This window comes from Phlebotomus papatasi, chromosome 3 (assembly GCF_024763615.1).
Source record: "Phlebotomus papatasi isolate M1 chromosome 3, Ppap_2.1, whole genome shotgun sequence".
NCBI lineage: Eukaryota > Metazoa > Arthropoda > Insecta > Diptera > Psychodidae > Phlebotomus > Phlebotomus papatasi.
Genome location: NC_077224.1, coordinates 28,564,864 through 28,582,486, shown reverse-complemented (window position 1 = coordinate 28,582,486; position 17,623 = coordinate 28,564,864). Strand labels below are relative to the sequence as shown.

General features: G+C 34.5%; 1 protein-coding gene across 2 annotated transcripts in view; it reads right to left on the bottom strand.

Moving 5' to 3' along the window:
* The window catches only part of LOC129807450 (tRNA dimethylallyltransferase), a 131,065-nt gene that overhangs the window by 97,025 nt on the left and 16,417 nt on the right, over positions 1 to 17,623 (bottom strand). The window lies entirely within an intron of this gene.

Here is a 17,623-nt window from a genome sequence, read left to right as displayed (position 1 = left end):
CTTCGACAAACGAGATGACGTGAAAAAGACATTGGAAGAATTCCGGAAGGGCAAGGTACTATGAGAATGAAGGTGGCCGAAATAGGGCACCAAAGTCATGTCTACATTTTTTTTCATTCTAAAATGTATTAATAATGATTTTAGAGCAAATAAAAACGGTAAACTGTCTAGAAGGATCCAAGCAACACTCCTTAACAAGAAGGAATAAAAAAAATCAATTTGTTTTAAAAATATTACATTTCAAACTTGAGACTTTGGCGCTTGCATGCAACTATGCCGAAATTTGGCACACTTACCCTAAAGTCGAAAAGTTACAATTGAATTTTTGTAAAAGAAAAAGAATCCTATTATTTAATTCTATTGCTGATAGGCAGAATAAAGAAAAACGAAATCCCAAGACATTTTGCGTTCTAACCATCTCTATTTTATTGCATTTAGAGAGTTCTTTAGTGCGCAACAATCTTTGCACACATGCACTTTTCTCACCCATTCACGAGACAAAATACGCGACGAACCAGAAATTGGCGGCACGAGACGCCGATCCGGAATTGTGATTAATTATTACAGTAATATCCAACACTCATATGCACGATGATGCACTTTTTCTGCCTCTTCCATTCTTTACATATACATCTCGCTTTGGCATTGGCTCTATTTATTTTTGCTATATAGGTAGATATGTATGTAAAATCAGGGAGTGAAAAAAAGCACAACACACCCAAGATTCATGGGATGAAAGGAAAAGAAAGAGGTGAAAAACCACAACAAGAGGAGAATCTACAGGTGTACGTGCCTTCTAGCAATGTCTTAAGAACACACTCCATTCGATGAGTCGCATTTAAAGGGCTCTCTACCAGACATGTTAAATTACACCATTTCTTTTATCTTATACGGTTAGTCATATAAATAATAAGTAAATTTACCGTGTAATTAAATAAATAATTAATTTAAGAGGATTATAAATATGTTTTTAAATGATAATATTGAATTCAATTCAATTAATTTATTCAATGTCCTATTTTCCGACTGCCGACCGACTTCACAATGATCACTATTAGTACCAGTATTTAAATAAAATAAAAGAAACGGGGTAATATGAGACAAATCGAAAACTTCAAAATTCGATATCTTCAAAAGCAAAAGACAGCCAAACTTTAAATTTTGACTATAGATAGCCTCCATAATCCACGTTTGAAGTTACAGCCGGTGATCCAAACAATGAATATGGAAACTAAAAAAAAATATTAAAATTTAAGTCCCCTTTTTAAAATAATTTTCTCTTTAGGAAACATAAATTTTCCTAAAGAATGTTTTTGTATTCCTAAAGAATGTTCCTAAAGAATCTTTTTGTTATGTTCCAAAATTAATGAATGAGTGAATTTTTCCAGAGTAACTTGAACCTATAAAGCACGAATCAGTTTTCCGTATAAGGATTTTTTTCAGTTTTCTCTTTAGAAAATCTTTTATCGATAATGAATTAGGGTAAGTATGCCAAATTTCGACATAGTTGCATGCAACAAGCGTCAAAGTCTCAAGTTTGAAATGTAATAATTTTAAATACAAATGGATTTTTTTTTATTTTTCTTCTTAAAGAGTGTTGCTTAGAACCTTGTAAAAAGTTTATCGTCTTTATTTACTCTAAAATCATTCTTAAAATACATTTTAAAATGAATAAAAATATAGACATAGCTTTGGTAACCTATTTCGGACACCTTCATTCTCATAGTTCCTTGTTCTTCGGGAATTCTTCCAATATCTTTTTCACGTCATCTCGTTTGTCGAAGCTACATTTTTTGTTATTCTTTTGCATTGTATAATCTCTAGAGTACGTAAAATCTAAAAGTTCAGGGAAATTCGAGGAACAAAAAAGGGGGCCGAAATTGCAAGCTGGCCGAAATTTGGCACACTTACCCTACACGGACTAAAAGGGGGCAAACGTGCCAATAGGAGTGAGATAAAATATGACAAATATCTTCACTGGTAATGAAACTACCCTACTTGTCTCCATTTTGTCTATTAAGCCTTTTCGAAAACAACGAATAGACTCTTCACAGAATATTAGACGAGTACACTATTCACAGTATAGTAATATTATATGAAAAACATATTTCTAGTTTAGATAGAAAAAAGTCTCTGACACAATTGTAGAAAAATAAACTTAAAAAAAATCAAATTGGATATATCTTTAATTTACTAGAATTTACAATAAAAAAAATAATTCAAAATGTCACAAGTTACCCCATGCCTGTCAGTCCTGTCAATATTTGTCGTAGAATTTTAAGAAACTGTACAAACTTAAATATTGAATTTATTTGTGAATTTTAATTATTATGTAATATGGAGAGGTTGGGCTAGGGTAAATTTAGCTAATTCAAAACCTGTTCCAAATGGAAACTTTTCGCTACTCCAAATGGAAACATCATTGTTTTCATGATAAATACAGTATGATAATTTAAGTATGATATATTTTCTATACCTCAATTTCATTATTTAGTTAATTTTGCTCCAATTAAAGCGAAAATCCATTCATATTCACAAATTTAATTTGGTAATTTCACAGAAAAATTAAAAGTGTACCTTTTCACCATCGAATTTTTAATCAATCAACCATGTTTTCTAATGAAAAACACAATAAAGTGACTGTTGTTTATTCGTCTTGCTCAACATTTATGTCATATTTCTGGCTAATTTTAGTTAAATTAAGTGTTAATTTTTATTGTTAACGGTACGTGAAATTTTCAACTGAAATAATTACCTTTTTCGTGAACAAAAAGGGTTTTTCTGAAGTGTCTGCAAATGCTTCAATAGGAAACCCCGGAAATATGATTTTTTGAATTATTTTCATATTGTTTTAGATGGAAAATGAGAAAAGACCAGGAATAAGAACAAGTCCTGCACTCAAGAGCAAATCAGCAAGGTTTTAGAAGCTTTTCGTCGCGGTTTCACTTACACGATTTGTCTGCAATTAGAAAATTTCCCAATTGGAAATTTGTTTCCAGTTAGAAAAAATGGATTAAATTGTTTCCAATAGCAACATTTTACACTTGTGCATTTTTCTTGTATTTAAGAAGTTTTCAAAATATATTTAAAGAATTTTCACTAAACAGTAACATTCTAGAAGAGTCTAGAAGCAAATTTATGTAATTGTCTTCAAAAAATAATTGAACTTAATGTGTTGAATTTTCTGTCAAAGTTAAAGCGTATGGAAATGGTTTTGAATTAGGACATTTACCCTACATTGAAAACGTTATTTTTAGGTATATTTCTAAAGGAAGCTGGACCTGGCCATAGAATAATTTAGATGCACTTGTATTGCTTATTTAAATAATGGGGATCTCAGTGGCGCAATAAGCAAGACCGTTGATTCTTAAACGAACCGATCACCGGCTTGACTCACAGTTGTTGTGAGTTTGAGTCTCGTCCGGTGCAAAGACCTGAATGTCTGACTTAGACAGTTTCCTCACGTAATAATAACATAATATAATGCATCGCCTTCGTCCAACAACTCCAGGAGCATGAAAGAAACATTCACATTATGGGAAGGCGCTCCTGGGCGGTTTACAACGGACTTAGCAGACTCTTCCAATACGAGAATTCACATTGTAAAAATGATTATCTTGTAATACAATGTCTCGATACGATTAATAAATTTGAATAATATTACGTTTAACCATATAGCTTTCCTTATACGTAAAAATTTGCTTTTTCAATGCAGTCCCAACTCAATGTTATGTAGTCTCGCTTCTCCTTACCAAAATGTTCTAATAATAATGATAAAATTGTTTTAATATTCTTTATGATCTTTTGAAACTTTAGATATTTAAGAAGGTGTCTATTGAGAAAATTTGAAACCTAGACCTCTTTACCTTGGAAGATATCACTATTTAAGATTTTAAACTTGTCAGTTTTTCCCCAGGTTACCCTAATGCTTTAATGTTAACTTTTAAACTACTTTACAAATAAACCCTTAAGTTAATAACATTAAATGAATTTTATACATTTCCAGTGTATTTTAATACCTGTGCTTTCTACTCTGAATAAGTTTAATGTTAACCACTTGCTTTTTATCATTAAACGTAAAAAAGGGAGGGAAGTACATAATGAAGTAAGCTTACAATACCGAACTATCACACATTGTGATGCAAAAAAAAAGAGCTGCACACCGCAGTGAATCCGCCAAGAATGTTCTTGATGTGTTACAACAAACATTTATGCTTAGAAGATGCCCAAGAGTGTGTACAGCGCGGAATTATGATTATTAAAAATGCGTAATATTGCGCAAAACCCTCTATGCACACATTCCATAATACCAGTATATGTGAGTGAACTAATTTTTCATGAAATCATTTCATTCCATTTTCCTTCAGTCATTTTTTGTTCTTTTACTCAATTTAAAATTATAAGATCCTAATTATCATAATTAGTCTCCACTGCCGCCAGCTAATTATAACAAGGGAGTCTGGCTCGTGTTTATGTTTATGTTTGCATTTCCGTCTCTCTTACTCCACCATACATCAACTTCATCTTCTTCCACATAAACTACATTTCATACTCTCTTGTTATTTACCGATAAAAACGAATTTACATAATTATTGCACACAACTGTCTCTCGCACTGCACAAACACAGGAAAGACTTATGCTTGGTAATTTTACTTTCATGATAGGAAATAGCTTGCAATGTAATAAAAAAAAGAGGTAGAATGAAATAGTTTGTGATGCAGTGTAACCACACAATATTTTCTTTATTTTGAAATAATTGCTTAACTTCTTTTCTTTTGATTGAGAATACTTTCATGTCAATAGTCACGGAAAAATATAATTCTTTTCATCTCCATATAATATTTATATATAAATCTATAACAATTTATTTTAATGAAAAAAATGTTATTTCAATTATTTAAGTTTTAAGTATTTTAAATTTATCACAATTTATTTTGATTTTTACCGAGAAAATTTACTTAGATTGACTCTCAAATATAAGATATTGGTAAAGATTGTTGTACAACGAATCTATAACGTTGTCTACGAATCTACAACTGTTGTACAACGAAATTGTTGTGAAACGAAATTGAAGAGAAGTGGCCCTTAGGGCCTCGACAGACCTGAGGATTAGCCGAGGGACGGCTTAGCGTAATTTTATTAGAAATAATCGTCAAATTACATTTCTATCATTTTCCACTAAGTCGTCTCTCGGCTTAAGTCGTAAGTATGTCTAGGGCATTATCCGTTCTTGTAACAGATTCTACTGATATTGGCAATTGAGGGAAATTCCTTATTTTCTCGTTAACTGAACGGTGCTCCTTTAATGGAATCTCCCTTATTGGCATGATCAGATGAACGAGGGATGATCAGATGGGACCCATCGCTAAGATTCAGATCTTCGCTACTGGTCCCATGAAGAAGCTTTAAGAAGCTTTCGAAGAGAACGTATACTCTCACTTCACAACAAAAAAAAAGCACGACAGCAGGAGACGTATGTGCCACTTATTGTATACACGTTTTGGGGACTAAAATAACAATGAGCTTCGGATGGCGAAAATTTGGTGTTGAGCAATCTGAGCAGCACACAAAATTTCACACATATTGCAATAAATTAATCAGGATGATTCCCGAATAAATTGGAAGGAGAAAAGACCAATCTCCTAAGTTCGAGAAAAGTCAGAGAATACATCTTAATTGAGATGATCGCTATACATCTAAGAAGTCATGTCTTTGTATAAGAGATTTTAAGTAAATATAAACCATTTGCAATATGACAAAAATTACAATATATAATACCATTTCCGGAGAAAAATTATTTGAAGTTTCTGCTAGACTATATGTACATTTTTTTTTTAATTTTAATTCTGGGATAAAACTTAACTGTCCCCAAACGGTTATAAACGTATTAATAAACTACTAAATAATTTTTATCCAAAATTCAATTTGATTCATTTTTTTTAGATATTGTGGGCAATCTTTTCAAAGATTTACAAATCAGTTTAAAGCGGCAAATATTTAATTAAAAAAATAACAACACTTATAATTACAAAATGTTCGAATTTTCGAATACGATGCGTTTTTTCACGAGATAGAGCGCTTAAGAACTTTATTAACATAGGTAAAATGATGTAAAACTTCTTTGAAAGTACAGCATCTAAACTACAAATCAGGGCATTTCGCGAAGCTAACACGTTTTGCCATCCCCTTGAAGAAGTTAAAAAATCAACCAATCTAAAATTGATTTATGAGCCCATTTAAATAAATAGTAAACCGACAAATATTGAAAGGTAATGATGACGGAAAATTTGCAAATTCGCTCAAAAGACTAAGCTCAATTAATTAAGATAAAAAAAAAACTAATTATAAAATTTAAGCTCATGGGAGATTGTTTATTATTTTTTTTTAAAATGAGAATCTAACTGAGTACAATCAAGTTGCTCAAATATCTACTTTGCGATTTATAGATGACCTCCTCAAATGTGAGCAATATTTTCAAAAACGTAATAGAATTCGTGTGAAATGCATTTACTCTAAATTGTGAAAAAAAAAACTCATCATTATAATTTATTGATTAACACTAAACCTACCAAGACCCGGTCAAATTGACCGGTTTAAAATTAACACATATTTAAACGGTACAATGTCACTATCAAACTTTATGAATTTCTTAAAAAAAATGCATGTAATATATTTTTCAGTGTTTAAATTTTAATTTTTTTGCTCTTTTCCAAAACAAACTTTTTGAATATCTTACCTTACAGCGGTTTGTCATTTGACCGAAAAACGACCAAAAACAGTCGGTAGGTTTGGTGTTAATTAGTTTGTTAAGAAAGTTAACATCAGACGATAATTTTGAGAAAACAGGAGAGAAAGAGATCGCAAACCGTCCCGCGGAATGCTCGAACTCACGAGATAGATCTCATCATGAATTAGTTTCTCGCATGATCTTTTGGTGCTTACTGAGCTTTTAGAGATCAAATTGATTCGTAAATCACAAAAAAAAATTTGCAAATAAAAAAAGGCGGTACTTAAAAGATTCATCACCAATGAAGACCAATGCAGATCCCGTTCAAAATTTCAATACCTTTCCAAAAAATCCAAATTTAAGCAAATCGGTTGAAAAATGGGCCCTCCAAAGTGGTTGATCTTTGACCTTCGGTAATTCAAAATGGCGAACTTTCCGGTCATAGGTATAATTGAGCTAAATGTTCGCCTAGACTACCTCTAAAACATATCCGAAAATCATTGAAAAAGCTTGGGGCAATTTTGAGAAAAACCAAAAAAACAAACATGGATTTGGTTGGTATAGAGGGGGTGGGTTGGGGAGCGGGGAAAAACGTCCAGAGATATTGTTTTTTTTTATTGGGGGTCATCGAAAACTGGAAGTCGATATCTCTCACCGTTTAAACTCCAAAACGGTGACAAGGTGAAAAAATACAATTATATAACTGTTCTCTCTTTGAATTCGAGCAGTAAACTGGTTCTAATTAAGAGATTGCCGTAAAATTTTATTCACATAACCCTAAATTTTACATTTTGAATTTAACCGTTGTCGTTTATATTTGAGGAACTTTACTATATTATTGTGGAGCGAAATTGAATTGAATGGCTTGTTTAGTCCTCTCCTAACTCATTCAGCTTATTCTATTCTATATCGACCGCTCAGAATAAGAAACGAATAACTCGCAGTAGGTAAATTTTACAGGAGAGCGATTTGAGGAGAGCGATCACTATAACTGTGAAAATAATTATCTTTCAAGTGTAATATTCACAGAGAAGGTAGAGGGTATTAAGAAGTATCCAAAAAGCGAATAAAACATTTTTTGTAAAAAATCAAGTTGATCGACTTATATTCAAATTGTTATATTGTTTATATTCAAATGTTATATTCAAATGTTCAAGACTTATATTCATGTCCAAAAAATTTTTCCTAAAATGGCCATAAGGTTTTAATTGACAGTATTTAAAAAGTGATGGCGTTTTGGAAAGCTCTCGTGAAGGTCCATTTCCCTTTCTAACATCGCAAGTTCATAAAACCACCGCTAGAGGTGCTATTATTAAAAAGAAACATTTTCACTTTTCCTAAGTTAAATAATTCCAAAATTCCTTTGTGCATCGGACTAAAATTTTAGTATGTTGTAGCCGCTGATTATACCTATCAAACAAAAAATACTTAAGTCGATCCATAACCCCTGACCCGAGCTATAAGGGGTCAAAGTTCGAAAATTGACCGGCCTCTATCTCCGGTTCTAGTTAACATTTTGAGCCAAATTTTAGGTTTTTGGTTTCGTCTCGATGAGCACTTTCAGATGGAAGTTCAAACAGTCATCGCAGGTGGCGCTGCGATACCGTCAGAATTCAAACTCATTTTTTTTCTCAAAAACGGCATTGTGCAAGGTAATCAAATTTTAGAGTGTGTAGTTACTTTTCAAATTTTAGTATTATCTTACTGAAGAATTAGGGGAGACTGGGGCAAAATTTGTCAAAACGAAAATTTCAATATTCACTATTTTCTAAAATAAAATAGACTGAGGCTTGAAATTTTTTATTATAGATAGCCTTCATGAACCTTCTTAAACTTACAAAGTTTCAAGAAATTCGAGGAAGGATTATGTAAAATAAAAAAAATATTGAAATTTTGAGCCCTATTTTTGGAATATTTGGCTACAGAAAATATCAAAATTTACTGCTCTACAATATTGCAGAAGACTATTATTGTCCTCTATAGCGAAAGAAATGTGATTTTCGAATCATTTTCTAAAAGTCGATTTTGTGGAGATTCTCAAAATTGCTGGGGTAAATTTTGTCAGTCTTTGGATAATTTGTGACGTTTTACTCTCGCAAACGTTAAAAATATCAAATAGACATATTTTTATAGGAAATTTATTCCTCTACAACTTTGTCGAAGATAATTTTTCTCTAACTTAACGAAAAATGTGCTTTAATTGAGCTAATCAGTATTGATAATAATAATAATTATAATAATAATAATAATATATTTATTCACAAAAATAGGGTCATCCCTTTTTTGTGAATAAATATATTATTAATTATTATTATTATTATTATCAATACTGATTAGCACAATTAAAGCACATTTTTCGTTAAGTTAGAGAAAAATTATCTTCGACAAAGTTGTAGAGGAATAAATTTCCTATAAAAATATGTCTATTTGATATTTTTAACGTTTGCGAGAGTAAAACGTCACAAATTATCCAAAGACTGACAAAATTTACCCCAGCAATTTTGAGAATCTCCACAAAATCGACTTTTAGAAAATGATTCGAAAATCACATTTCTTTCGAGATAGAGGACAATAATAGTCTTCTGCAATATTGTAGAGCAGTAAATTTCCTATAAGAATATGCTCATTATAAAACGTTTAAGCTTTCTCAGAGCTCGTGTAAGAATTAAATATGCATTTTGACAAGTTTTGCCCCAGTCTCCCCTACTATCATGAAATGTTGATCTGTTGGTCAATGACCTATGTTTATTAAATTATTATATTTGTTGCGGAACGCGGATATACCCTAATTTAAATGTAGAATTAAAATATTTGTATTTACTGCAACGTCCCGATTCAGTCAGCGATATTTATCAATAATGTTAAGTCATAAATAGCACCGCAAGCGACTGAATCGGGGAGTTCGGCTAATATTGTGCCCAAATAAAGTCTAGTGCCTGTGAAGCATTGTGTTTTTTGAGCTTAAGAAGCTACATTGGTGTCAGAAGTGTAAAGTAGTGAATTAAATAAATGAACTGAGTGAAAAGTGCTGTAGATGAGCGCAAACAATCGGACCAGCATTAACTTGAGGAATAAAATCATCAAGATCACCCAACCTGCGCCAAAGAACAAACCTACAAAGCCAAAACTGACGATCCCAGTATCACAAGACACCGAAACAGCTGGGCCATCCACAAAAGTTCAAGCCTTTAAAAGAAGCACTCTTCTAAAACGAACGCCACCGCCAACTCCACATCCAAGAGAAAATCAACCGATTGCTGAACAAGGGCAATCTGATTTTGAGCAAGGAAATAACCAGATTTCCATTCCGATTACTCCATTAAACTTGCCTCCATTGAACTTGGGAGTTACACCAATATTACATCAGATCGAAGCACTGGACGATTGGCAATCATACAGAATCCAACATCAACAGCATCGTAATCCTCGGGATATCACTTTCAACTTTGACCAGTTGGACGAGCCATCCACACCAACATCTCAGCCATTACCGTCACCGGAGTCCCAGAGCAACACCGTAGAAACACCATCGTCTCAGGAATCATCGTCATCGGCATCCCAGACCACCGTAGAAACACCGACATCAAGACTTCAACGTCCATCAAACCCAGCATCTCTGCCGCCTGCATCAACACAGAGAAATATGGCAACAACACCGCTAATCCCGTTTCAAGAAGTGTACAAGAGCCTGCCAAAATGCACAGGTGAGCTTAGTGTAGCATCCCAATTTTTGTCCCTTTGTGACGGAATTTATGAGGACTACTTTAGTGCAGAAAATGGGCGCAGAGATAAAGAATATATCCGCTTATTAACTGTAAAATTGAGTCCCGAAATTTATTCTAATATTAGAGGCCAATCTTTTACTACTTACACAGAATTTAAAACCGCCCTTACCTCTATTATTAATCCGGAAATCCCTCTAGAAGACGCAATTATTTCCTTACAAAAATTAACGCTAAACCCTAAAGAGACAATAAAAGAATTCGGTGCAAGAGTCGAAGATGCTTTGCAAACGTTAAATGCAGCATATTCGGCTCATCTTGAAGGGGCTCTCCCTTTGTCTCTGAAGAAATCGAACACACATATGGCTATAGAGACATTCGCGAACTCTATACGCCATAATGAAACAAGAATTTTAGTATTATCAAGATCTTTCGATAATCTAAATGCAGCTGTTGTGTTCGCTGAAAACCGCCTGAAAACTCGCACATCCTACTCCGAGGATCACATCACCAAAAATTCTCAAAAATCCACAAATGATTCTTCGGGTAATCCATCCCAACCAAATCCTTCCCAATCGTCGCAACAAAATTTTAATCGCTCACGGACATTCACATCCAATTCACAACAGGGAAATCAATCAATGACCCAAAACACTTCAAACTTTTCTCGTCAAGGAAATTCATTGCAAAATCAAACTGGTAGTAACAATCAACGTAGCAATAACACCTTAAATAACACGACTTTTTCGAACGCCAATCGATCTTTCCAGCGAAATCGCCAAGATAATCGGCGAAATTTCAATCCTAATGAAACCACTATTTTTAATCCCCCAGGGGGAGACTTCAACTCCACGGCTATGTTCAATTCTCAAGAACAAAATGAGCCGTGTGAGGAAGAAAATTTTTCGGAAAACTGGGCGGGGTCGGCAGATCAGATGTAACAGCTGCCGACCAGAATCAAAACCCTGTACCTGCTACCTCCATTACGAGCTATACCGTAATTTCAGAATATGACCCACACATTATTCAATTAGTGGCATCCGTATCTCCGTACATGTTACATTTCCTTGTTGACACCGGATCACCATACTCGTTTATAAAACAGAATTGCCTTCACGGATATACGACAATTCATACTAAGAATAGTATTCGTATCCGAGGTATTTCTGATGAGGGGATGGTACAGACTCTCGGAACTGTTGCCACCCTGATAAGATTTGTTCCCAATAAAACAGACTTTACTGCCAAATTAAACGTTTTTCCAAACAATAAATTTCCATTCGATGGAATATTAGGTCGCGACCTATTATGCGCACTTGATGCTGTAATATTTGTCCAAGATCGGAAAATTTTGCTTAATAATATGAATTTAATGGTGCCATTCGTTATTTCACCACAAAAAATTGAAATGGAAACAGAGCAACTTTGCCCAAGAAGTTGTAAACAAGGAATTGCGAACGTTGCAAATTTAGTGGATGGCAAGAAAAGCGATCAAATACCAAAATATGAATGCAGCGACCTTGCTGAATGTGCCGTTGAAAAGAATGCTGATACGAATAATATTTCTGTCGCGTTGTTTTACAACCGTACCATTGACCTTACACCGAAAGCAGAAACATATTTTGAAATAGAAACCCCAAGTGACGATACTTATTATTGCAAAGCCAATAAACTAATTTCAAATGTAATTATGCCGGAATGCATAATAACTCCTAGCGAGAGGAAAGCCAAAATTTGCCTTATTAATAACAATGACTATCATGTTCAATTAACTAGTTTCTCACTAGAATTTGATGAGATATCTGCCTATGAAGTCCATTCACTGGATCATGTTTATAAGGCCAAATGCACTGAAGACGATCGTAGAATTAACGAAATCATGCAAAGATTGAGAATAAATCAATATTTAACTCCGGAATCCTCCCAAAAATTGCAAAGACTTTGTCAAAAATACAAGAATTTGTTCCACCTGCCAGGTGATAAACTGAGCTATTCTTTGACCAATGAATATAGAATTGACACCACTCAAGAAGGTGGGATTGTTAATGTGAAACCTTATCGCATCCCTTTCCACCAAAGAGAAGAAGTAAAGAAACAAATAGAAGAAATGTTGCAGAGCGGTATAATCCGTCCAAGTTTTAGCCCCTATAATTCTCCCCTCCTTGTAGTACCCAAAAAGCCCGATGCTTCAGGGAATAAACGGTGGAGAATTGTGATAGATTTCAGGAAGCTCAATAGCATTACCATTAAAGACCAACACCCTATTGGTAACATAGATGATATCTTTGACCAGTTAGGTAATTCAAAAATTTTTACAACATTGGACCTAGCATCAGGTTACTTTCAGATGAGAATTTGTGAAGAATCAAAACACAAGACTGCATTCAATGCACTTGGAACACACTTCGAGTTTGAAAGACTTCCCCAAGGTCTCTGTTCGGCTCCCGCGGCTTTCTCGCGAATGATAAGAAACGTGCTCAGCGATCTACTGGAAAATGATTGCATGGCGTATCTGGACGATATTATCGTTCATTCTGATACCCTTGAATCACATTTGGAAAAATTGGACAGAGTATTCCAAAGACTAGGCGAATACAATCTTCAACTGCACCCAGATAAATGTGAATTTTTAAAGACCGAAATTGCTTACCTAGGATATAGAATTTCAAGTAATGGTCTCTTGCCAGACCCTTCCAAAATCTCAGCCATAACTGAATACCCAACCCCGTTGAATGTAAAGGAGGTCAAATCCTTCTTAGGCCTTGCGTCCTATTACAGGAGATTCATCCCGAATTTTTCCAAAATCTCAAATTGTTTGTCCAATCTAACTAAGAAGAATGTTCCATTCAAATGGACAAAGGACTGTCAGGACAGTTTTACCTTACTAAAGACAAAACTCATTACCCAACCTATTTTAACATTCCCAAACTTCGACTTGCCTTTCACGCTTACAACTGATGCGAGTGAGTTTGCTATCGGAGCTGTACTCTCGCAAAATGATCAAGTTATCTCATACGGAAGCAGAGTCCTTAATAAAGCAGAGAAAAACTACTCTACCATAGAGAAAGAGGCTCTTGCTGTTTATTATTTTTGCAAATATTACCGGACATATCTTCTCGGGAGAGAATTTACAATAATAACTGATCATAAACCATTACAATGGCTCTACAGCATCAAGGATCCAACAAGTCGAATATTGCGTTGGAGACTTAAGCTGGAGGAATTCAATTTCAAAATAGTCCATAAGCCAGGAATACAAAATTCAAATGCAGATGCCCTCTCGCGTATTCCACAACAAATAGAAAAGAATTCAGAAACTATTCAAACCGTAGTCTGTAGCCTTACAGATAATGAAGTTAACGAATATCATGATTCGCAAATTATTCTTGGTGCTATAACACGAGCACAAGCTCGTAGAAATAAACAAGATACTGTAGAAAATACTTTGGAAGATATATCCGATATATCTATAGATAACCAACAGAAAGGTGAAATCGGTGACAGTTCCGTCTCAGACATGCCTGGAGATAAACCCCATAATGTTGACTACCAAATCTTGCAAGATTACGATACATTCTTAAAATTAAGAGAACGTGATGTAGAACCAATTATTATTGAAGTTGAGGATGAATATTTTTTTGCGAAGAAAAATGGTTCCAACTTTTTAATTATTCCCGAAGATGTAGGTCCTCAAGATTTACCTCATGTTGAAAAAGCGATAATTAAAGAAGTCAAAGAGAACTTGAAACTCTACGATATCATAACTCACCGAATGAATAGTTCCAATGGCTCCAATAGTACCGATCTCATAATCCTGAAAGCTCCAGAGTATCGCAAAATTGACTATCTGTCTCTTTTTAATACATTTTCCCAACTAAAATTATTTGCTATTGAGAAAGGAATAAGGGAATTAAAAATAGATCGAAGTAATGTCACTCCATCACACTTAGAGAGCTCAATAGTTAAACGAATGCTGAACGTAATTTTTCGAGAATCCGATATCACCATAAAGTTTTATCGAAATAAGATAGAACGTCTCCAAGACCCCGAAGATATTATAAAGGTGATTAAACATTACCATGAGAACCCGCTTTCTGGTCATAAAGGTGTGACCTCAACACAGAAAAGAATCAAAGAGAAATTTTCCTTTAAAAATATGCGACGTCTAATCGGAAGATATATTGGTCGTTGCGAAAGTTGCCAGAAGAATAAGATCATGAGGAACACTAAAATGCCCATGATGCTCACGACCACACCGCCGTATCCTTTCTTTAAAGTCGCAATGGATATTGTAGGGCCTCTTGCAGAAACTGAAAAAGGGAATCGTTATATTTTAACGATATATGACGAATTGACCAAGTACTTAGTCGCAGTTCCCATTCCTAATCAGAGTGCTCCTACCGTTGCTGAAGCGTTTGTTGATAAATTTGTCTGTATTTTCGGATCACCTATTCAAATATGCACAGATCAAGGTGGGTGCTTCATAGCAGACCTTTTTAAACAAGTATGCAAAATTTTAAAAATCACGAAAATTCAAGCATCCCCATTCCATCCGCAGACATCAGGTGGTATTGAAAGAGTCCATCGCACTCTGGGTGAATTCCTTAGAATATTCACACAAAATGGTAAACACGATTGGGATGAATGGATCCCAAAAGCCATAGCCTCATACAATTCCTCAGTACACCATTCTCATAATTACACACCCCATGAACTGATATTTGGAGAAAAACTTGACATAACTTCCCTTGCCCAACATTATAATGATCCCATATATACATTAGACGATTACGCGACTGATCTTAGGCGGAAATTAGCAACCACACAACATCTTGCAATGGAAATTTTAAAAACCCGAAAAGAAAAGACCAAAAATTATTACGACAAAAATTTAAATCCTACTACATTTAAAGTGGGAGACAAGGTTCTCTTAATAAATAAATCCTTGCCTAAGATTGGAGAATCATCGAAGCTCATGGAAAAACGGAAAGGACCCTACACTGTCACGAGAATTGATTCCCCTCTCAATACCACGATAAAGATAGGGTCAAAAGAAAAGACCTACCACAATAATCTACTAAAACTTTTCAATGAATAGTAAGAAAAGAGCGAATTTTGAAAATACTTCCAATTTCCAGCTAAAACTGCGATCATTATCATCCTACTGTGGGGATTGTGTATAACCATTACCTCTGCTGCCATCAATATGCCATACGAGATACTACCCTTAAATGAAAGTGAAAATGCCTATATCGAAGACCTAGGAGATGTCTGTCTAACAGGTGCACATTGGACAATAGCTGCTTCCATCGAGCTTCCCAATTTCATCGAAAATATAGTAATCTTGAAGAAACACATTGAAAGCGTAAGCACGACCTGTAAACGAATGATAATCAACAGCACATTGGAAGGAACCCGATGTTTAGAAATTGTTTCGCGAATGAAGTCTAATTTTCAAGCATGCCAAAACACTTTCAACGTGGTGGACCATCTGCTGAATCCCAAACCAAAAAGGAGACGTCAAAAAAGGGCATGGTTCAACATCATCGGATATGCCTCAAAATTTCTTTTTGGCACCGCCACTGAGGAAGATGTCCAAGAAATAGACCAAAAGATGAAGATTATCCAAGGTCAAAATCATCGTTTACAAGACTTAATGCATCTACATACTTCTCTAATAAACGCAACACTTTCACAAATTAACGAGACCCAATACGACCTAGATAATAGTAAGACTAGAATTAACGAAATAATAAATCGAATAAACATTTTGGAAGGAAAAGAAAACCATATGGCATTACTGCGTCATTTGGAGGATATAATAATTCTAGAGATTACTAAAATTCAACATGATCTCGATCAACTGTTAGTTATTACACATTCTGCTACAGTAGGAAAATGTCATCCTCTTCTTTTGCATCCTGATGATCTTGAAGAAGAGATCAAAAATCTTAGCCCCACACTCCCAGATGGAACTGATTTTCCTCCATTAACAACATCCGAAATGTATGATATCGCGAAAGTAATTATTATAGGATCTTTAGATAGAATCACTGCCTTTATCCAAATTCCTCTGTGTAGAAAACCATCTTTCAAAATGTATTTTATCACTGCTTTGCCGAAGATCAATCAAAATTCTTATGTGATGATAAATATACAACACCCATACATTGCAGTAGACAGAAGACAAGATTTCTATGCCTTATTGAGCACACATGAGTTTAAGGAATGTAGGCGAGTTAGAGAGATTCCCATTTGCCCTGTGAAAGTTTTGCGAACATCTTCAGTATCTTCCTGCGAATTTTCAATTATTCGTAATAACGCAGAAAGTTGTACGCTAGTTCCAAGTAAAGCTAATCTAAATATCTGGTTACATTTGAAAAATGACGCATTTCTCTTCATACTAACTCACGAAAGAAAAGTTCAAATAAGCTGTTTGAATACCCCTAAAATCATAGATTTGGGCCTCCCTACACACGGTATAATACAACTTAGTAAAAATTGTCGTATAAACGATAATGGCATGCATGTCTTGTCCGAAATCATGTTAAATTCACTGACTCAAACCAAAACAGTCGCAAGGTTCGGTGAAGTAAGGTCTTTGAACATGACATTAGAAACGGTACCTGCATTAACGCCCCTAACAATTGATTCAAACACGCATACAAAACATATAAATGACTTACTACAAGAGACCCAAAATTTACAAAACCTCCAGAGTTCCCAAAATTCCGAAATTATTGAGAATATAGTACCTCATATTCCAGGCTATATATCACTAATAGTCGTAGCAACTCTCGGGTTGTACATCTATATTAGAATAAAGAACTTCAGAAATAGACAGGCGGAACGAAAATCGGGAAATAAAGGGCGACCTGTCATTCAATACATTACCCAACAACCTCAGTATCCAGCACCCCTACCTCCTATGTCTCGAGAACAAATTATTACACCTACAATAACAAATCCCATCCCCACTGTGACCTACCCAGACTCTGAAACAGAGGAAGAGCCTACATTTTCAAATGCCAGACAATCAATAATAATTGCCTAAATATATTTACATTCGGATACATGCCTATCTCTGCGCCATATTTTAAGAGGGGAGGGAAGCATAATGCTAATAATAATTATAAGGATAAATACAAATTCAAAAAAAATTTATACAAAACA